We start from the raw sequence: 21,901 nt of genomic DNA on the forward strand, positions 1-21,901 counted from the left end.
TACTCATGCCTGATGTCAGTTATTCACTGCTTGTCACTTCCAATGCACACATCACTAAAGAACCTTCACTGACACTCTGGCCCAAAGTATAAAACCTCTACCACTACATTTCAAAAAACAACAAATCTTTTCATGTATCAGCTGTCAAAAGAAGCTCTCAGAACAGCCAACAGAGAAAGGGACACAGTCACTACCCACATGCACTATATAAATATGATGAGATACCTACTAGCAGCAAGAGCTGATAACTTGGGGTAGGGAGGAGGCCCTTTATGAGTAGTTCCAATGCAGTAGTAACATGGATTGATTTTTTTCTCTCTCTTTTTTTTTTTTTTTTCCCAACCTCCCCTTGCCAGGGTATCTGGTGCACTCTTCAAAGCAGGTCCTGGAGGTAGCAGTGCCTGGAATACACCTGCAGGTCCACTGGAGGAACACTGTGGGTGAGTGCCAGCATGGTATTGCACATTTGGGGCTAGACAATGTATAAGGCCATGTTGTGCTGCCTGTTGTGCTGCTGGATGAGCTATTCGTGGCAGAGAAGCCAAGTGAGGAAGAAAAAGCAAGGCTTGGAAGGTCAGGTAGTTTCATATTCTGCAGGGAGTGTTGCTGCCACCCCTCTTCATGTAAACTGGAAAAAAAAAAAGGGAAAGAGCTGATTCAGGGCAGCAATTCTTGCAGATGAAGTTCTTGAGAAAGTGGTATCTGTTCCTACTAGTAGAGTGCTTTACCAAAGAGGAGAAAAAACATGTACATAACTATAAAGGCAATACAAGATTTCATGTGTTAACCTTATACTTCAGCCTTTCATTAAGACTTTTGCTTGTCACATTAGCGTGTTACTGTGATTGCAAAGTGCTTCAGTATAAGCAGCCTGTCCTAGTACTTAAAAAATTGTACAAATACAAAAGATAGCATGACATAAACATTATGATTAATTTATCTTTGTATATCATAGTTGTTTAAATAGCAAGTTATTAATTTCTACATACAATTCAGCTCACGCTCATCTTTTAATATTCCTTCTTTTTTTTCCTTTACTGTTCCCAAGATCCTTGTAAAGCTGACCGTCTTTTCTGAGGAAAACAATAAGTTACTACATCTTTAAAAAAGGCTACAGCAACTTTCTTTCAAAAAAAATGAACACTACTGTCTGGGTTAATAATTTACTAATCCAGACCATGTCTAGTTCTTGAGAACTAGGTGTGTTGTTTTGTCATTTTCCCCATGTGCTTCTGAGCTAGTTCTGCACCTCGCACAACACTTTAATAATGGAGAGACCCTGAAATCAGAACTCACAGCTTTTTGGTTTATTCCCACACTGCAACTCAGCTGGCTTCGGTGATACTCAGTCACACTCAGCAATCCTGTCCTCTCTTGAATTTTCTAGCTCCTGGGAATTAAAGGAGAAAGCCATGCAACAGGCAATGAATGACTTCTGTAGTCACTCTCCCCTAGTGTTTACTGTGTGCTAAAGGATCTGCTAGATCCTTCTCATCTCCTCTTCTGATCTAGACTTCCCTGATAGCATCACTTCCCATGCTGGCTTGATTAGCTGAAGAAAAGAAATGCCTGCCCCAGTGTTTGAGAGCTGTGCAACAGCCAGAGAGCTGCAGGCTGATGTGAGCATAGGAGTAGGGTGGGGTTTTTTTCCGTGGATGAATTATGTTCTGCAGTTTAGTGTCATCACATTTTCTATCTGTTACTAATTCTGTTGTTATGTGCCCTTCTCTAATACGGTCATGAGTTTGTTCTTATATTCCTCTCGTAGAATACTGGGAAATGTGATGCTCTGTGGTTTTAGTCCCTGTAATGAGAACAAGGCAGTTCTCCTCACACACAAAATTTGTAATTATACACGAGTATATTGTGTTACTAACAACTAATTAGAATCTCTGTTGAAATGACATTACTTTATTACATATCATTAACATAACATGTCAAAACTAGCATGACAGTTATTTTTATATGAAAAATAAGCTAACTTTTTAAGTGAAAGCAACAAAGTTACAGTAATTTTATTATCAGTAATATATTTTATATTATTGTATTTTAATATATTTTATATTATTGTTAATGAGGCACGGTCATTTGGTGTATGATCACACCAAAATCACAAAAAGTGAATTTTTTCTTTAAAATATGTTAGTGATTATCAATTTCGTCCTCTGCGTTTATTATGCAGGTTAAATAAAATTCAAAAAACATGAAATGCCCAAGGGGGTGCCCTGAAATTATAGCATTAAGATAATGTTTTGCTACATATTCTTAGAGCACAGGGTACACATTAACTAATTTACTCTCCTCCTCCCTGAAGTAAAAAATATTATTATCATATTGCATACATTTAAACAGAGACAAAGAACTGAAGTGAATTCCTGGTGGCCAGACAGCAAGTAAAATGCTGGTGTGGGGATAAGGACACAGGGCTCTGCACTTTCGAGCAGGCTGAATACCAGGATATCACATATGCTTCTCACTCATGGATTTAACTGAGGGCAAGGACAGTAAACCACCTGTCGCTAGTGAAAAGGTGTTTTGCAACTACCAATACACACCTAGAAAGAAAATACAATGTTCAGAGATTGTAATTAAAAGTTTCTTACTACCTATAAAAAGTTCAGGAGTAAAATAAGTATATAGTCACTTAGTCACTTCCTATAAGGTTGCATGATTCTTGTTTTTTGCAGTAATCAAGCAATCACCCTTGAAGTGCATTTACCTGCTAGGTTTGAATGGTTTTGTATGCTTGTCATCAGGGTTCTGTAGGAGACATTTGTGAATTTAAGCCATAGTTTGCAAGGTACCTACAATTTTTCCCTGATGATATTATGGTGTTGGTAACATAAAAAAACTAATGTGAGGGTAGCATTCCCTTGGCAGCACACTAAATATGCTGCAAGACACATAACCAATGGGTATAATTTGCAAATGTGTATGGAGAATCAGTCTTGACAGTTTTGTTTACAAAGGCAGGCAGCTATTTGCTGAGAAGAGATATGACATGTTATTCATTTTGCTGCTGCTAAGCCAAAGGGATTGGAACTATGATAACAAACTGTTAGATTTGATTGTTGGAATGCTTATGCAATGTTAGTAATAAAGGGTGTTTAAAAGCATATCTCGTTTGTTCTTGGGCAATCATATGGTATTTCTTATAATAATCTTCCTGGGACACTTAAAAGGACAAACTAATTAAAGAACTGATAACTGTCTGGCTCAGCTTTAATGGGTTTGTGTTCTCTAAGTAGGTGTATGTAGGAAATAAGGGCAGACGTGTCTTTATTTCTCTTATTGCATGGGTTGAGGCAAGATGTCAAGTGATGTAGTTGTGGCCTCACACCTCTCAGTTCCTTAATTTTGGCTAGGATTTCCTCCACACGCCTTCCGAAACTGGAAAATAAACAGCTGTAACAATCTCATAAGTAAAGCCTCCTAAGACCTAAAGATAGGACAACAGTAATGGCTTTAAACTGAAAGAGAGTAGGTTTAGATTAGATAAGAAAGAAATTCTTCACTATGAGGGTGGTGAGGCACTGGAACAGGTTCCCATCCCTTGAAGTTTCAAGACCAGATTGGACTGGGCTCTGAACAACCTGCTCTAGTAGAAGGTGTCCCTGTTAATGGCAGGGTGACTGGAACTAGATTATCTTAAGGGTCTCTTACACAAGGGTCTCTTGCACAAACCATTCTAAGTAGTGCCGAGACCTTCAGGGAGCTGAGAAGGGTGTTTCTGGTTTGTTTCACCACACTATTGACCACCAGAAGAATGGGTTAGCATGACTAACACTTCTCCTTTGTCATCAGTCCCCTGCTTCAAACAATACTGAGAAAGTACTTTTCCCAGCATTTCTAAATACCTGCACCATTTACAGCCTCTGCTAACACACTGCTTACACATTTTCTACAAAGCTTATGATTAAAGTAAAAAAAAACCCCAAACTTACATAATACTGTCCAGTGCACAGAGACTACAGAGCTTGTGCAAGCAGATGGATATACATGAGGGGTGGGAATGGAGGACTCAGCCAGTTTTTTGTGAAATACTGCTCACTGAGCTTTGTTCAGTGTGTTCATGCAGCTCAGTAACGTGCAGGTATGGACTGATCCAGCCAATGGCTAAAGTGGTGTTTTTTTCCAGCCATCTCATCTCCACCTCGGCTGAGGTGATGGCTGGATAGGCTGAGCAGGCAGACCAGGCTGACCATCCAAAATGATGCAGATGCCTCACTAATGGATTTAACCAAGGTTGAGTACAGTAGAAGGTAGAAGTAGGTGATGGTGCAGGTTACAGCTTGGTCTGTTGAGTTTGTTGCTGATCCCAGTTCACACCTCCTGGTCAGCTGACTGGAGGGCCTCAGAACTAAATACATCCTACAGGTGTAGAGGCAGGGATGAAGGCTACACCACTTAGTATTCGAGTTGCTGTGCCTAATTCAATCTGAGTGCCACAGTAATACAGGCAGCAGTCTGCATTTTTAAATCCTTACACATAAGTTTACATAAAGACAACGTATGCAAAGCCCAAACTTTCCATAGACAGGATTTTAGAGCTAACCAGCTCAGTCATTCTTACTCACAGTTACAGGTGATATTCTGAATAGCATATGCCATGCCAAAATACAACTGAAATCCTCTTTGAATGCAAGTAGACCACAGGTTTAGCAGCAGCTGTGAGATGGAGACTTACTGTTAATGGCAGATTCAAGTAGCGTGAACAATAATGAGGCTCTGTTAAAGGCGGACAGAGCTTGCCTCCATTAGAACTGGACCTTGAGGATCTGTGTTAATTAACACAGTTTTAAGTGGTGTCAGCTGTTTCTGAGTAAACCTATTGATTAGGTCTTATAAGAATATGGATTTAGAAAGACAGTTATTATCAATAGGTGGGGGTTTAATTTTTTTAATCTCAAAACCTTTTAAAAGTTGTGAAATATTTTAATGGACTGACAAGATTTGATAATAATGTTTTTTGGAAAGCATAAAGAAGAAATCAGTCTTGAATGCAATAGTTTTATATTAATTTCCAGAAGTTCTTAACCTAGTTCCAGACAACACAATTTCTTATGCACATTTTTTACTCCCATTGAGCAGTCTTATTGAGTCAGAGGAGTTTAATCAGGTATAACCATGTTTATAAAATTAGTTTCTTACTTTAGATATTATTTATAAATCAGGAGTTTATATGCTTATTTATTTATAAATCAGTGTCTCAAAATGCATAGATTTGTGTACAAGGATAATCATGTAAGGTACCCCTAAATGTCATCCTAAGGCCAGGGTGCTGGTTACATTAGAGGGATATGGAAAATGATGAAGTCCATGGATGTGCATGATGAGCTCATGGCTGCAGCTTGCCTTGCAGTGGGAGGATCTCTCACCACTGCTTCAATGGGTTGGTCTTCTGTCTGAGGTAGAGGCTGGGCTGTCACTTGTCTTGATGGTGAGAGCAAAGATCATATTTTAGTAGTTATATTAAAATTAAAAGGTGAGACTTTAATTGTATTATTTCATACTTCTTCCCAGAGGGAGCAGCTGCACAGTGTGGCATAATTTAATAAAGCTATCCATCATGTGATGCCTGGATGTGAAAAACTTACCACGTAGTACTGTAAGACACAACTCCGTAGTCCTCGTTTTGTCACTAAAGGCACAGCAGAACCACTATAAATATGCCTAGGCTTTAGCAAATGTTTGTACATTGATCTAAAGTTAAAATATTGACAAACCTCTCTTTTGACTAAGAATTGAGAAATTTTCTGGCCAGAACAAGTTATCTAGTTTTACATTACAAATGCATTTGCCTACTCCTTCCCTACTACAGACATCCAGCCTAAAGAATAAAGAATGCATGTCCAGTAAAAGTTGGTCACACGAGGTGGGGTGCCTGTGTACTGAACAAATTAAGTACCCTTTGTGTGGGCAGGGCGTTTGTTCAGCAGAAGCTACAGGGCTGATGGTTGGCTTCTGTCCCTAGTGCATAATGCAGTAAGCAAATCTCAATAGTACCTAGCATGTATGATGTAGCTCTAGCACACTGGCTTTACTTAAGGCTGCCTGATGGCTTCTCCATGCTTATTACATTGTTTTATATTTTCAGACTTTTTACCCCAAACCATATCCTTTTTTAATTTTAAGACAAAACAAAAAATTTATTTCCTCCCTCTCACCCAGCTACAGAAACAAAGGTTAAAAGTCACATACTTTTGGTTGTCTTTCTCTAAAGCTGCCATGTTACCACATCTAGGAAGCAGAAGGTCCTCGATGATGTGGAACAGCTCACATGCTGCACATTTCCCTCGTTCCTCACATTACCTGTATCTTTCCACGGGCACCTCATGGACCACACAGAAAATTTCTAGGCAATAGGTAGGGGAACTGACAAACCACCTGCTTCTTTGGAGCACAAAAAAGCAACTTGGTCTAGTACTAAACTTGAGGAGCTGGCTTAGCACCAAAGGATCAGTGCTACACTACCGCTCTGTCTGGGAAGCTGAGCTCTGGGCAAACAGTAAGGGCTCCACGGTGGGATCTTTTAACTGCTGGGGCTTAATGAACGTGACAGGGAAAGAGCTTTTAAGGAGGGCTGCTCAGTTAGAGAGCTTATCAAGTTTATATCTGGTCTTAACCCTAGAGTAGTCTAGTTTTGTTACTGCCTTCTTAAAATGTCCCTTGTGAATATACAGTAATGAGTTGCTTTGCTCATTCCACCTCTATACAAATGGCTGAAATCTAGGTACCCTTCAGAGAAGGCATCATACTTACCATTTTTAATTCTGTCAGTCTATTCTAAGTGAGATGTGAATGAGGGGAAATTCTCCTCCCTCTATCCTTTTAACTGCCATGAGAGGGCTGCATGTGTTGACCCCAAGTACCTGAACTGAAGGTCTGAAATCGATAAGGTTGGGAGAGGTTTATAGGATGAGCATTAGAGCACTATGACCAAAAAAAAAAGAAAAAAGCTTTTAAAGGTACCTCAATGGTCAGTGAGCAACTGGACAGTAGAACAATAGGCAAATGAGTGGCAACGTTTGAAATTAGATCTGTGACCTACCACAGACAACGGGGTAAAGGTGCATCTGAAACTCGTTTTTCAGTAGTTCTTGGTGGCTGCCAAGGACAGAATCCTAAGAAACCAGTCTTCACGATCCCATCTACCCTGAGCAATAAAACACCCACCCTTAATTTAACAGGAGTCAGCTCCTGAGGCATAAACAGGCAGCTGAAGCACCGCGCGTAGGCTGACTTCAGTGCTGGATGCCGAGCAGCGCTTGGCACAGGTGAAGAGGTTTTCATCACAGACCTAAATTAACTTCGGTGAAGTTACTCCGTGTCTGCCAGTGGCGGAGGAACAATCTTCGTGTGGGAGAAGCGTCCAGCCTGCCACCCGCCGCCCTCCCTTGCCGGCGCCGCTCGGCCGAACAAAGGCGGCAGCGGCGGGTCCCCTTTGTGCGGCGCGGGCAGGAAAAGGGGCGATCCCGCCCGCTCGGAGCTCCCCGCCCCGCCAGCCCGGCCCGGCGGCGGCCGGGAGGAAGCGCCGGCTGCGCGGCGGGCGGGCGGCTGCGAGCGGCTCGGTCCGGCCCCCGCGCCCGTTCCCGCCCCTCCACCGCCGATCCTCCGCCCCCTCCGCCTCCGCCTCCTCCTCCTCGCGGCGGCGGCGGCGGCTTTCTCGGCTCCGGCTCCTCGCGCTTCTCCGCGGCTCCGCCTCGCTCCTCTCCGGGAGGCTCCCGCGCCGCGCTGGCCAGGACGGTGAGTGCGGCGTCGGCTCGGGGCTGAGCGCTGCGCCGTCCCGCAGCGGTGCCCCCGCTGGCCGGGGGCGGCCCTGGGGAGCGGGGGCGGGCGGGACCCCCACTACCACCCCCACCCCCGGCGGGCGTCTGGCGAAGGGGCTGCGGCGCGGGCGGGGGTGCGGTGCTGGCGGCGCCGCGCTGCCCCGGGGACGGGCGGGGGGCTCGCCCCCTCCGGGCGCTGCGGCAGGAGCCGCCCAGCCCAGCCCTGCCCAGCCCAGCCCTGCCTCGCCACCGGGGGTCGGCGGGCGGGCAGCTCCCTCCGGGGACGGAGAGCAGCCCCGTGGGGTGGGTGTCGCGGGTGGGTGTCGCGGGTGGGTGCCTCGCCGGCCGGGCCGGCTTCTCCCCTGCCTCCGGGAGAGGCGGCTCCGACCCCCAGCTGGCGAGCGGGTCCGCGGCAGAGCGGGTAGAGCGGTTTGGCTCCTCGAAATGCCTCGCTAATGTCAGGGGAAAACATATGGCCCAGGAGAAAGCCGCTGGAAGCGATAGCTGTTGAACTCCTCCGAGTTATTTGCCCGGGTCGGTGCGAAGTGAGAACTTCCTCCCGGGATGCCCTTTCGGGGGATGCGGGGCTGAGCACATGGCTGCCTCCCCTGGGTCTGCCCCGCATCTGTCACAGCACCGCCTGCCACGGGGCCTGCCGGCGCCTGCTCTCCTTTCAGAGTGCTAATCTGACCTCAAGAAAACTTTAACTGGGCAAGGGGAGCAGGCTGATCCAAAGGTAATATACTTAAACATGTTGGGGTTTTTTTCCTTCTCTTCTTCCTTCCCTCTCTCAGACAAGGCCTCTGTGAAAAGGAGGAAAAGAATGGAATTGTGTCCAAGGGTCCAGTGTATATGGCAGCTCGTAGTGCAGAGAGGAAGGTTAAAACTTTCAAAGACCTGTCACTGGCAAATTAACATCTCCAGTGAATCATAGCATTAATTTCTTTAAACTTGAATTTTATGGTCATTTGCGTGTTGATCCTTGCTTGTGTTTGAAGTCTGCAGATACTGTGTTCAGATATTTAAGGATGAAATGTCTCAGTTGTGTTTGAAATGACAATGCTATTGTGTTTTGTAAGCAGCAAGACAGCTTTTATCTTTAATGTAGACCATTTTATCACTCAGCTGTAAATACTTGCTCTGTTTGTAAATCTGCCACTGATTTGTTGGTTGGCTTTGCAAAGGTCGCTTTAGTTCATCAAATACAGGCATTTCTTTTTGGAAAATACCTGTATTGATTTAATATGGTACTGGGTCAAACTTGACATTTATAATTTATTTCACATTTGTACTAATGTGCCATATTAGCCAGGCTTTATAAAGTAACTGTTCCTTGGTTCTGCGTGTAAAGCCTACTGGCAGATCTCGGTGTGTGGTGTACAGGAGGTGTGCAGCTTGGCTTGTGTCTGATGTTAAGTGTCCTACTTATTTAAAAATGTTGGGAGCTCTAAAAAGGTCAGTGTAATCCATACCACACGTGCGCTCAACTGACCTAGAATTAACAAGATAAAGCACTTTTAAGCGTTTCTGGAGTAAAAGTAGGGTGTTACTTCCTCGTGCTAACAATGAATTGGTTTTTCAAAGCATCCAGTGCTATGTTCCCCGATTTGAAGGGTGGCAAAACACCCACCCCGCTGCTGCAAAGGCTTAGCTTAAGCTGGTGAGATGGGTCGTGAGAGCAGAAGGCACCAGCAGTGTGAAGGTGCTCCCTGGAGAGATGAACATGATGGTGGCGGTGGCCAAGGGAAGTGGGTGCAGAGACCACCATCAGGGACGGTGGGCAGCCCTTGCCGTGGTGTGGGACTATTGGAGCTGACGAGCTGTGTGCGCTTTCAGGGCCCTCATTTTATGTGGGTTAATAACTTAGCATGTCAGTTGATATTTCATGCTGTGGCACTGAGTTTCCCCTCTGGGTTTCAGGAGGCAGCAGGCAGGTGCCTGTGCACCGCGGTGGAGATGCAGGCATACCAGGAATGTGGTGGTTTGTGTGATTTACTGCCTCAATGCCTTGCACTTGCCTGTGCCAGCAAGTTCACTCTGTTGCACAGAAGGCCCAGACTGCCTTCATGCCAGTGCATCCATGTTAGGAAAATCATGTCGCAAGCTAAAGTTAAGAGGGTAGCAGTGTTTCCCAGATTCGTGTGGAGACCATTCACCGTCACTTCGCTAGAGAAGTTCATGTGTCCTGCTGTAGCACTTGGCCAAAAGCACCCTCCTTTCCTGCTCCTCATGGGCTTGTGGTAGGCATGCTGGAAATCTCAAATTGTTACTGGAGGCACTTAATATAGGTGCAGTCTTCCACTGGAAAGGAGATGGTTTTCTGTTAAAGGTTCATGCTGTGCTTCAAAATCTGGAGGGCTAAGTTTGATTTAGTGAGGCAAAACTCAGTCAAATTGTAGAATGTAGCCTTGCAAACCTGTTAGAGTTGCTCAGAGCTACAGAGCAGCTTTTAGATACTGTGCTAGTGTATAAAGGGAAGGTGTTTCTCAAATGTGCTTTTGTAAGTACATTTCCCAGTGCTGACTAAGTTGGAAGTCAGTACACTGGATTATCACAGGGTAGATTTTGGCCATTAATTGTGATGGAACGCAGAGTAAATGAAGGGTCATGTTTACAGCCTGCCCAGAACCAGAGGATATATCTTTAAATTCTGGAACATCTCTGGTCTCTCACTGGCTGACAATGTTTCTTGCTTTCCACTGCTAGATTAGAGCTCCTAATTTTGAATTAAACTGAAAGGTAAGTATATGTCAGCTACAAAGTGTTTTTATTTCAAGGAAGTTTCATTTTAGCAGGGCACGTTCTGAGAAAAGAACTAGTTTGATTTGTCCACAGGGTTGAAGACCTGTAGGAGTTGGAGGTTTAAATAAAATTAAAAAAAAAAAAGAAAAAAGAAAGGCTTGGACTGTCTTAAATGGAAGGTACAACGGGTGCTTGGAAACTGCATTTTAAGGAGGAGAGAAAGCTTGCCAAGAGGGGCTGTGGACCTTGCTCTGAGAGTAAGATACTGCAAGTTACCAGAAAACCTATAAGGAACGAAGTGAAGGAGTAGATTGACTGTTGGAGAGCAGAAACTGCAGGAATAGGATCTGAATTGCCAAAAGCTAGAGGATGAAGAAATTTAAGATGAAGAGGGGAAAAATAATAAAAGGAGGAGGAAAAGAGACCTTGGCTATGTTGTTGTGAGGACCAGGCTATAGTTGAAAAATGTATCTGCTGCCTCTAAAATTAGCAACTGTAACCAGTTTTAGATAAGGATAAAGATTTGAACAGGGAAGAAAGATAGGTTAGAAATAAAAAAATCCATGGAAATGACCAAAATAAACATCTTACGCCTGCTTCCAGAATCCAGACTAAGTCAGCAAATGGTCTCTGTTTTGGGAGTCTGAAAGTGTTGGCACAGAACACTGGAGCCAGGTTAAAAAAACCCTCAGGATTGGTTGTTGTTTGTCAGGTTGAATGTAGCAGTTGAGATAGTAAGATAGCAAAAGACATAGTTCTGTTTATTTTAAAAGGAGAAGAGAACAAAATCTTTACACCTTTTACTCTGGCCTCAGTAGTATTCAAGGATTTAGAACAAATTTGGAACAGAAAAAGTAATTAAGTGTACAAAGATAAGTGGAAAACAGGATAAAATGCATCATGGATTTGCCACAATTAGGTCATGGAAGACTAAAATCTTATTATTACTGGTTAAATACTGAATGTTGTAGACAAAAGGAGCAGAAGGCTTCAGTTCTATGTGTACACACCATGGCGGGCATGACACTGAAAATAGCTAAACTGGAAATGCGAGGCTTGGCTGAAGAATGGTGAGGTGTCTCCTGAAGGAGAAATTGTGACTCTGCGTGAATAAAGGAATTACTGATCTAGATCAGTATTAGTGGTGAACTGGTCTCTTTACTTCACCATACTGGCTGAGATAACTGTATGAAAAGGATAATTAGCTAACTTAGCTGATGAGGCTAAGTTAGGAAACCTAGTCAGCACTGAGGTGAGTTGGATTACTGCACAGGAAGAATTGAATGTCTGTGATGACTGAAGCAATAGGAATGACAGGAAGTTAAATAGCTCTAAAAGCAAAGTTATCTACTGAATGATTATTATCAACAAGTCTGCTATCATCTGGCAAGTCATCCCTTAAAACAGGAGTGGAGGAAAAGGCCTGAACTGCCACAGTCAAGCAGGGGTACTCTTACGTGATATACTGTGTGTGAAATGGAAGCAGATGTGATCCTCAGTGAGAGCACTTCGGTGGAGATAGACAAGGTATTAGGGAGAGTTCATGTCAAATACTGTACATAGTTCTGGGCACTTATGTACAGAAAATATTAAATTCTAGTGGAATGTGTACAGGAACATCCAAGCTACAAAGATGATGCTGTATGAAGAGTCTGGAGTTACATGAGAGTCCAAGACTTAAGGTACTCTGGCTTTTGTGGCTTAATAGTGGCAGAGATGGGAGATAGCAACTGTTTATAAATTCCCTGAGGCAGATTTTTGGAGAAGAGGAAGGGTCATAAACTGAAGGTTTGTTCTGTGATTTTGGATTAAAAGCTTGATGTACAGAAGGATGATGTGATGGCTTGCTTAATGAATGTTAGAATAATGTACATGAGGAATTCAAAAGGAATTTCCTAACTGTCAGATTTTAGATGCCCTGCTATCTGTAGGTCTCCTAAGTACCAGCTAAGTGTTGAAGTTTGCATGTGACTGTTAATGAATTGAGCAGTTCAAGTTACTGAAGCTACCATATTTTATGCTTTGGTGTTCACATGTAATCAAAAGAAATAGAAATCACTTCAGTAAAGGAAGTGCGATGAGCAGAAGCACTTATTTTTGGGAAGTGTGTGTTGTCCAGTCACTTCATGGTGAATGGAATTTATAACAAGTGAAAACACTCATATATGACATTAGTAGCTGCTGCTTTTTCTTCTCCTTTTAGTGCATAATGGAGTAGAATCAAGCTTAACTCATAAAATATTAAAGACGACCACAAATTAATATGTGTGGGACAGAAAATGCATAAATGGATGTGCAGGCTGGGGGTCAGGTTGGCTGACTTGAACCTATAAATAAATAAAAGGATTGTGCTCTCCTGTTGAGTGTGTGCCCATATTTATCCTCTGTCTGATTGCATGCTCCCTGGTCTTGGGAGTGTTTCATGGCACCGGCTGCATCCTCTTGTTGAGGGCTGTGCTCCTGGGAGTAGGAGTAGGGAGGTGTTTCCTGCAGGGGGGACTTGGGCAGAGCCTTGTTCAGTAGAGGAAGTGCAGGGCTGTTGAAGACCCGAGGTGGGGGCTCCCAGCTGGAAGAGTGTGTGTTTCTCTGTGGCTTCATTTTGCAGCACCTGACCCAAGTGCTGGGGCTGAGCTATACAAAGGCCAACACAACCTAACTGTTGGGAAGAAATTGAAGTATGAGCTGCTCCAGTTGAGACACTTTGCTCTTGAAGATGTGACTGGTACACAGCAGAGTCATGTGCCCCATAGAAAGTGTAAAGATGCCATATGTGATTTGAAGGCTACACCATGTTGACTTAGTTTGACCTTTGCTACAGCATCAGAGACTATAAGTTCTCCTGTAGCAGATCTTTGCGTGCCCAGTGAAACTTCTAGAAGTTTCGAGATGACTCTTCAAAAAGAAAGAAGAATATATGATATCTGTATGGATGTATTTTGAGAAGAACCATTGAAAAAAATAGGGTACTTTGAGTGTGTTTGTACAGCAAAGAAAGATCAGTGTCTTGATACTGCTTTATGTCTGTTTATTTCAAATTTATAAGGCAGGTGTCTTACTTCCTTAGAAATAATCCAGTTGCAAACTCCTTTGCAGCATAGTTTATTAAAAATCTGAACTATTGAATTTTAGGTGTTTGCTTTAAATGCATGTGTGTTTTTTTTTAAAGAGGAGCTGTGTAATGAGCTCAATGTGTCAGGATTCTACATAGGAAGTAATTGTGAAGAGATTGTGTTGAGCCATCAGAAGAGTAATTTAACAATCCCAGGGAAAATTGAATTTATTGTCCTGGTAGCTTTTAGCATGCATTATTAGGCTATTCACTTACTGTGATTTTTCACGTACTCCTATTGCTCTTTTATACGAGTGTTGGGTGTATCATTAAAAAAGATGAGACTAGGCCTATGCTTTGCATTTGTATAACATCTTACACTTGACAGCCTTAAAGTTCCAGATATTAATGGATGAGGTGGAAAAGTTATTTTATATTTACAAGGGAGAGAGTAAACCTAAATTCAAACAGTCTAGCAAATCAGAGAGTGGAGCACTTGTCTTCTGATGCTTTGCTGTGTTCTTTAAAAACAAAATCACTCAAATAATTTCCTGTTACAATTTGAGGTCTTGGAAAAGTCTGCATTAAGAAATGGGAGGAAATGTTTTAAGACTTTATTGGACAGGGAAGATAACAGTAGAATCCAGTATTGTCTGCACTTCAAGGAAGTAGAAAGGAATATCCTTCTTGTTAATAGGTCAAGGAACTGTTCGTGATGAGCATGATCAGACTGGGAAGCAAAGAAATGGATTGGAGCAAGGAGCAAGTGGTATAAGAGATGGAGGTAAAACCTTAAACATGCACATGTAAAAGGGTACAGTAGAGGCAATGTGATTGAGAAAGCAAGAAGTGTGGAAAGACTGTGAATGAACAAAATGTTGAAGGGGAGAATGAAGCAGAAAAGCTTATGTGTTGCACATGAACTCAGTATTACATATGAATTTAGTATGCACATTAACTTGTATCCAAATTAAATGGAAACCTCATGTTTTATTCATCTCTGATGTAACAGTGGGTTATCTATTAGCTGCTTGGGTTGCACTGTTTAGAAAAGCCAAGCAGAACCTTAGAATAGCTGGAGAAATTTTTAGATGTATCTGCAAATTACATGGTGTCTTGCACAGTTCAAAAACAAAAGAAAGAAAAAGAAGAGTTGTAGGTCGAAGAATGGATAAAGAAAATTCTACAGCCTTGCAGTGTTTAACTTTCAGATTTCCACATGGCGTGTTTTTTGTGCAAATAGGAGCACTTCTGTTGTGAAGGGATCATTGAAGAGTCATCTTCTTCATCCAGTACCTCTACACAGTATTAAACAAGTCTATTTTAAGTAACTACCCAAATTCATGAGTGGACCCAGACCTTTGGATTTGTAATGACCTTTGTATGTTGTCTTTCTTTATTTGACAAGTTAATCTGTGTGTGCTACTACCTGGGAGGTCAGGTGGCCATGAGAAACTAAACTGTTTCCCATATGTGTGTGTGCGCATATATAGATATATGTAGTTTAAATTAGGATGGAGGAGAATCATTTAAGTAATGGTTGGGTAGAGCACTTTTGAGATGATGATGATGATGGCCACAACAACCCCATGCAGCGCTACAGGCTGGGGACAGAGTGGCTGGAGAGCAGCCAGGCAGAAAGGGACCTGGGAGTTTGGATTGACAAGAAGCTGAACATGAGCCAGCAGTGTGCCCAGGTGGCCAAGAAGGCCAACGGCATCCTGGCCTGTATCAGGAACAGTGTGGCCAACAGGTCCAAGGAAGTGATTCTTCCCCTGTACTCAGTGCTGGTGAGGCCACACCTGGAGTACTGTGTCCAGTTCTGGGCCCCTCAGTTCAGGAAGGACATTGAGGTCCTGGAGCAGGTCCAGAGGAGGGCAACTAGGCTGATGAAGGGACTGAAGCACAAATCCTATGAGGAGAGGCTGAGGGAGCTGGGGCTGTTCAGCCTGGAGAAGAGGAGGCTCAGGGGAGACCTCCTCACTCTCTACAACTCCCTGAAAGGAGGTTGTAGCCAGGTGGGGGTTGGTCTCTTTTCCCAGGCAACTATCAGCAAGACAAGAGGGCATGGTCTCAAGCTGTGCCAGGGGAGGTTTAGGTTAGATATTAGAAAGAATTTCTTTACAGAGAGGGTGATCGGACATTGGAATGGGCTGCCCAGGGAAGTAGTGGATTCTCCATCCCTGGAGATTTTTAAAAAGAGACTGGATGTGGCACTCAGTGCCATGGCCTAGTAACCGTAGTGGTAGTGGATCAAGGGTTGGACTTGATGATCTCGGAGGTCCCTTCTAACCCAGCTGATTCTATGATTCTGTGATGATAACATACATTTTATTTGTAATTTATTTCATGTATATAAAAATTCATATTGGTGTGATCTGTTTGACAGACTGTTATTTCTCTTCTTGTCTACCTCCAGTGGTTTTAGACCATTTTTTTTTAATCTTAAGAATATCTTTTACTTAAGAATATCTTGTCACTGCTCATTCAATCACGTACTTCAAGACTACATTTTGAACAATTCAGATTTATTACTAACATTTTTAAATTACTCATATAAGTACAAGTAGGTGATGTGATAGATTTCACGTGCATGTTGTATTTAATTGCAAGATTCTTATCTGTTGGTTTGCCTTTCTGAGCCGCAATATTACTGAATTATATTGCCGTTGAGTTCTCCCAGTGTGTTAGTTCTGGGTGTGTTGAAGAATTGCAAGTGAGTGTCAGTCCTGAATGAACTCAAATGGTAGGCAGTGTGAATGGGATTTCATGGGTAGCTTTTGCTCTATTTGAATAGATGTTATTCTGTCGCTGAAGATCACTTGCGGCTGTTGATCTTCTCTCTATGTAATAAAACGTGATACAATATGTAGGTACTTACCGATAAGTCAGTTAATTTCATTAATTAGTATCTGCTAATCAGAAACTAGAATCCCAGTTCCGCAATGTGAGATTTCTGCAATGTGTTTGTACAAATGGTTGTGGAATATTTGCGGATGTGAAGGTCTGCTCGCTGAGATTTCCTGCAAGACCTCCATAAATGCTTTGCTAAAGGATTTCAGATGTTTCAACGAATTTTGTCTGTATTTATTGTTACTGTGCTGTCTACAGCTTGTACTGTTTGCTGTGCGAGTTTGAGGTTTATGCCTGTTGTAGTACTGTGTCCTGTTTCATGCAAATGAAATGATGCTTATAGCTGAGGTGAATCCCCCAAATCTTTGTGTATTTTAAACCACACATTTCAGGTCTTTTCCCCTAACCCCCCTTTCTTTCTGTTTGATAGACTGTGAGGAAGAGGAGAAATTGACTCTAATGAAGCACAGTGTTATCTCTTGAATTTGGAGAGAAAATGTTGTTTTCCTCTATCTTTGCTGTAGTCATTTCAGGTATTCCCTTGTGATGGTAATAAAGTATTTAGAAAAAAAAAATCTTGATTTTTTTTTTTTTTTGATGGCCTGTTTATTATAGCAAGTTTGTGCTATTATAAAGTTTCTCTTTTAGGAAAGAGATAACCTTTTTTTCCTGTTTAATTGAAAGATGATCAGTGTCATTTCTCTCTTCCTTCCCTCTCAATCCCCCTTAAAACAAAACAAAACCTTCAGTCCTCAAACAAAAGTGTCTTTGTTTTTACATTTGTTTTATGAAATTGCTTGAATCCTTTGGGAAAAGCTTTCCTCTCACAGGAAGAGAGAGGAAAAAAAAAAACACCCTCCTAAAGCCAAAAACAGCAAGTCTGCTACCAGACATTACTTTGTTTTGCTATCTGAATAGTAGCAGATTGCATAAAAGAAGCAATTTCTCATCTTAATGAATGAAAAGTGCAATTGCAGAAGTGCACACAAATAGACATACGGTTTTCACTCTGCAAATACAGAATTGGTAGCATTCAGGGCAAAAATTTGCTGCTACCTTTCTTGAAGCTTCTTTGGACTGTCAGTGGGAGTGGAATTTTAAATGGGATATTTTGCAGCTCTGAGAGGTGAATCAAATGCTCTTTGGCCTTTCTGATTTTGTTTTCTTTTTTGTTACCATATATTCCTAAAAGTGTCTTGGTTTTACATCTTTGTGCTGTTCTGATACTGTGGCTCCAGTTGTGAAGCCATCCATCCTGGTATCCTAGGCAGATGTGTGAATAACCCTCTCCTGATCTCGGAACCTGGCAACTGACAGGAAACATGACTTAAGTGAGAGGCTGAACCAGAAATACAAAGAATTACATGAAATACCACCCTGCTAATTTGTTTGCATGGGCTTTATCCAGAAACTGTACCAAAGAACAGGAGTGCTGATGAGCTAGAACAAGATTATTGCAGCTGACTTTCTCCCAAATGTAATAAAAATGCAAAATCGAGTCAGTGGCCTACTGTTCTCAATCACCTGTATTATTATATAGGCTGAAGGGATCAAGGATGAAGGAAAATTTTGAGTAAATGCTGAATGTGAATGAAAAAATAAGGAGGCCTCCCTTAACACCAGGAGGTAAGGGCTCTGTCTCTGTAGAGTAGGAAATCAGACGCTGGACTAAAAGAATGATATAGGACTGTCCTAGAGGACATCCTTGTAAGCATTTTATGGAGAATTTGGAATATGGTGGCCTCCCTGGGATCCAGTGGCACCTCACATCTTGGGCAGCTCTTGAACTTTGCTTGACATTCCCTCTGTTGGTGCCCTGCATTGCCATTATATGTGGAACCTTTGCAGTCAAGGTAATTTTGATACTGTGCAGCCATGAAACAGCTGTGTCTTTGTGACTGGCTTGTCCATAATGTGATGGTGAAACCTGCATGTTGTTTCCTGGACTTACTTTTTAATATCCTAACCTTGTAGGTACACCTGCTTGTCCTTCCTGGGAAGAGAACTGGGCACTCTGAAAAGCCTTCTGGAGTAGCATCCATACCACTCATAAACAGGCATGTGCAGAGATGATCATATGGACATTCACGTTATATTTGAAACATTTTTAAGTGCTCTTCAGGAAGACTAGACCAGAGAATTATAGGCTTTGGGGAGACAGAAGCTGAATTAACTTGTGCTTTGCTGGCTAAGTGGCATTAATGTTTTCATTACTTGGCCTAAAATGGAGTAGGCAAAAGCTATAGGGAGAGGCCCTGTCCCCCCAGCTATGCTGAGCTTAATAAAAGATAGGATTTCTCCTTCTAAACTTTCATTATCCAAGAACTGCTATGAAGGTATCAAATGATGCTGTTTAGATTGTTGTAATCAACTAATTTGATTTCCATATTACTTCTGGATGACTGTTACTGAAAAGATTCTTTTATAAGGTGCCCTGCCCCACTATGAAATCAGATCCTTGCACTCCACCTCCTACGTATATTTTACTGCACTGTGTGGGCTGCACTACTGAGCCAGAGAGTAGAGAGGAGTGTTTGCCTCGTGCGCTGTCATTACGGTCAATGCTAATCAAATGCTACTAATACAGTAGGCTTGCTTTACTGCTGAATAGCAGGGTGATAGTATATATTTTGGTCAGAGGGGATCAGTGGAGCTGTGGAGCGGCAGAGCTGCCCCCCTATAGACCCATCTCGCAGTACTCTTCGTTCCCATTCTGCTGTGGGCCCAAAATGTTTTCTCCAAGAACACTGTTTTCTGTAGGTGCTGCAGCTGAGGTGGGACAATGTGGAGACTGGAAGGATAAAGACTAATATCTGAAAAGCCCTTACAGTGGATGTGGTTAGTATTGCAGCACTGCAGGCCTGTGGCGTGTCAGCTGTTACTGCAGTTTAATGCTGCAGGAACTGCAGTATGAGTAGGACAGGAAGGCAAGGAGGCAGCTTGTATAATGGCAGTTGTGGTGCAGATACTGTCTAATGCAAAGCTGACTGTCGTGAGGTTCCAGTCTTTCTCCTACGTCTTTCCCATGCCTAGAACTTCCACTAATTTAAAGCTGAATTTCTAATGAGAAACAAAACCTGTTCCTTAATCAGTGTGATTTGCTTTCATGGAATATTTCATTCAACTTAGTGCAAATTGTGAAAGCCATGTAATATTTGAAAATTAAATCAGCTGTTTTTGACATTGAACTAGACTGAAGAATGCTGTCAATCCCCATGAAGTCCTTCTACAATGAAGTGTAATTTGGTACCATAATATACTGTGCTGAAAGAAGCAATAAAATAGTTCTGCGCTTAGTCCTTTTTGCATTGCATTTCTGGAGCTGCAACAGTGGATTTCCTGTTGTTTCCTTAATACTTTCCCTTCTTGTTAGGCAATATATAGAACACCAAACTTCTAAAATCCACTTAAAGTGTTCTGAGAATAACTGATATGTTGGAGTGGAGAAAATAACCTCTTGTTCTTCTGGAGAACAGTCACATGGACACTGGTGGTTTTTTTTTTTCTTTCTTTGAAGTTGTTTTGCAGAGTTACACATTGCTGCACAGATATTCCTAGGCTGGGATTTTTCTGAAGTCAATGTCAGAACTCACTTTTTCATACTTGCAAAGATTGTGGTCTCTGACAATGAAATATACCTCACTTCAGTTCTGTTTATCTTGTTCACCAAGTCAAACAGCTCTTATAATTTTTATCCATGATCAACTAGCTCATTGGCATAACAATTAATAAAAGTGTAAATGAGAATGTCAGAAACTCTGTGGTCACCACTCTCTAAACTTCACTGACACCTCTAGTAAGTGTTCTCCAAAGATAAGGAAGGAGGCAGAGGCTGGATATGGAGGAGGGAATTACAGTGCTAGAGTATGTCTGGGTTAGTTGTGGCTGCTGTGCTTTGTACCTCTGAAGGCTCCTGAGAAAAAAGGGAGTGTGCCATTGGGTTACTGTCCAGTGTCTCTTTTTTTTTTTTTTTTTTTTAATATTATGATGTCTCGGATCACAGCTTCACAGCCTTTGGCAGTTTAAAGTATAGGAGAACTTCTTTTCCCTGGTGGGAAATTACAGAACATACCTGCTTAATTGTTCTCAATTACGTGATGGTTTTGGTTTTAACCAATTCTTTTCCAACTTGGGAAAGGGCTGTATTCTACAACTTTTTCAGATAATTTAGATGCTTAGAAATGTGTTTTTAAATAATCTTGATTTATATAGTTGGTCTTCAGCTTGAATAAGTACAAAATGTAAAGCGACATAAAATTAAGATGTCTGGCTTATTATGTTGTCTGCTTATAAAATATATCTAATTATTAAGAAGGGAAAATATTCTTTGGGAAAAAATTCAAATAAAGTAATGCCTTACTGTCTCTGTTGTTACTTTTCTGTTGTCTTAAATTCTTTTCAGTTACATTTTTTTCCCCCTTCTAACAATCTCTAGGATGTGTATTCGAGCTAACCATTAAATTCTTAATTTTTGATGTCTGTAGTACTTTTTACCTTTATACTAATGTATGTAGATGAACAGGTCAGGACTTGACCTATATAATAAAAGTGCCTTAATTTACTTCTATGTACATGCCAGCATGTGGGTATTTAAATAAAAAGGGAAAAGAACAGATGAGCTGGTGCCTGGTACAGTAATTGTATCTGGAGACTGATACTTGTGAAAGGAGGGCAGCTATGAAAATAGCCTTCATCTGATGCTGGTTTTTCCCCATCCCTACTGTAAGGGCAGCTTGTGGAGACACACCTGCAGTAGGGTGGAGCCCAAGAACCTGCTTGGGGCTGAATCTTTCCTCAGCCTTCCATTCCGTCTTGAAGGTAGGCTGCATGTGTTGGGCTTGTCCTGGCAGTAGGGTGCACCTCATGGCCATGCTCCCCAATATTCTTGAAAAGAGGCAGCCCCTGGAAAGCACAGAATGTCCCTGCTGTGCCCCAAGTTCAGGCTTCTTGCAGTAGCCCACAGTACACGGCCTGGCCTGCCTCTCCCCTGGAAATGGGGCATGGCTGGCCTCTGGATTGGACCATAGGATCTACGTAGCCATCCCTTCTGAAGCCATTGGTGTCCCCTACTTCTGGTTCTGTGAGGGGTACTTGACAGGAGAACCACAGCTCACTTCAAGGGCTGATGTGCCCAGAGTCCAGCTGTGCAGTGCACTCGTAGGTCATAGTCAAGGTTTTGCATTTTCAGTAGAGAGAAATAGCAGTTCCTTCACATAAAACACTATCAGAATATGCAAAACAGTGTTCCCAGGAAAATGTGCATGCATGAGATGGGGAAAAGGAGTTGACAGAGGAGCTCTGGTTTATGATTTTCACCACTGACCGTGGGATCTGCAGCATTCCTCAACAGTGTCTGCAGGTAATCTTGAGTCATCTTGGAGACAAAAGGCTGAATCTTCCTCTCTATCCTTTGGTATTTTTTTCTGTAACATGATGGTGTCCACATGTGTACACACACAAATAATATTCTTTGCTTAAAAATCCTAAA

General features: G+C 42.2%; 1 protein-coding gene and 1 long non-coding RNA gene across 6 annotated transcripts in view; one reads left to right on the forward strand and one right to left on the reverse strand.

Annotated features, from left to right (window-relative positions):
* Positions 1-4,305: 4,305 nt before the first annotated feature.
* Positions 4,306-7,435, reverse strand: LOC113944976. The gene is made up of 3 exons (XR_003526903.1): positions 7,301-7,435; positions 6,763-6,885; positions 4,306-5,433 (listed from the first exon to the last, which is right to left on the reverse strand). It is a non-coding gene; the product is annotated as an uncharacterized LOC113944976 (long non-coding RNA).
* Positions 7,436-7,655: 220 nt separating this feature from the next.
* Positions 7,656-21,901, forward strand: part of FAM110B (family with sequence similarity 110 member B) — a 113,863-nt gene continuing 99,617 nt past the window's right edge. For 4 of the 5 annotated variants that reach the window (XM_027638757.1, XM_027638756.1, XM_027638754.1 and 1 more), the window contains exon 1: positions 7,656-7,746. The gene's annotated coding sequence lies outside the window, so the exon portion shown is untranslated. The remainder of the gene's footprint in view (positions 7,747-21,901) is intronic. The other variant, XM_027638759.1, reaches the window with a different exon arrangement.

This window comes from Corapipo altera, unplaced genomic scaffold, assembly GCF_003945725.1.
Source record: "Corapipo altera isolate COAL_440 unplaced genomic scaffold, ASM394572v1 49, whole genome shotgun sequence".
Lineage (NCBI taxonomy): Eukaryota > Metazoa > Chordata > Aves > Passeriformes > Pipridae > Corapipo > Corapipo altera.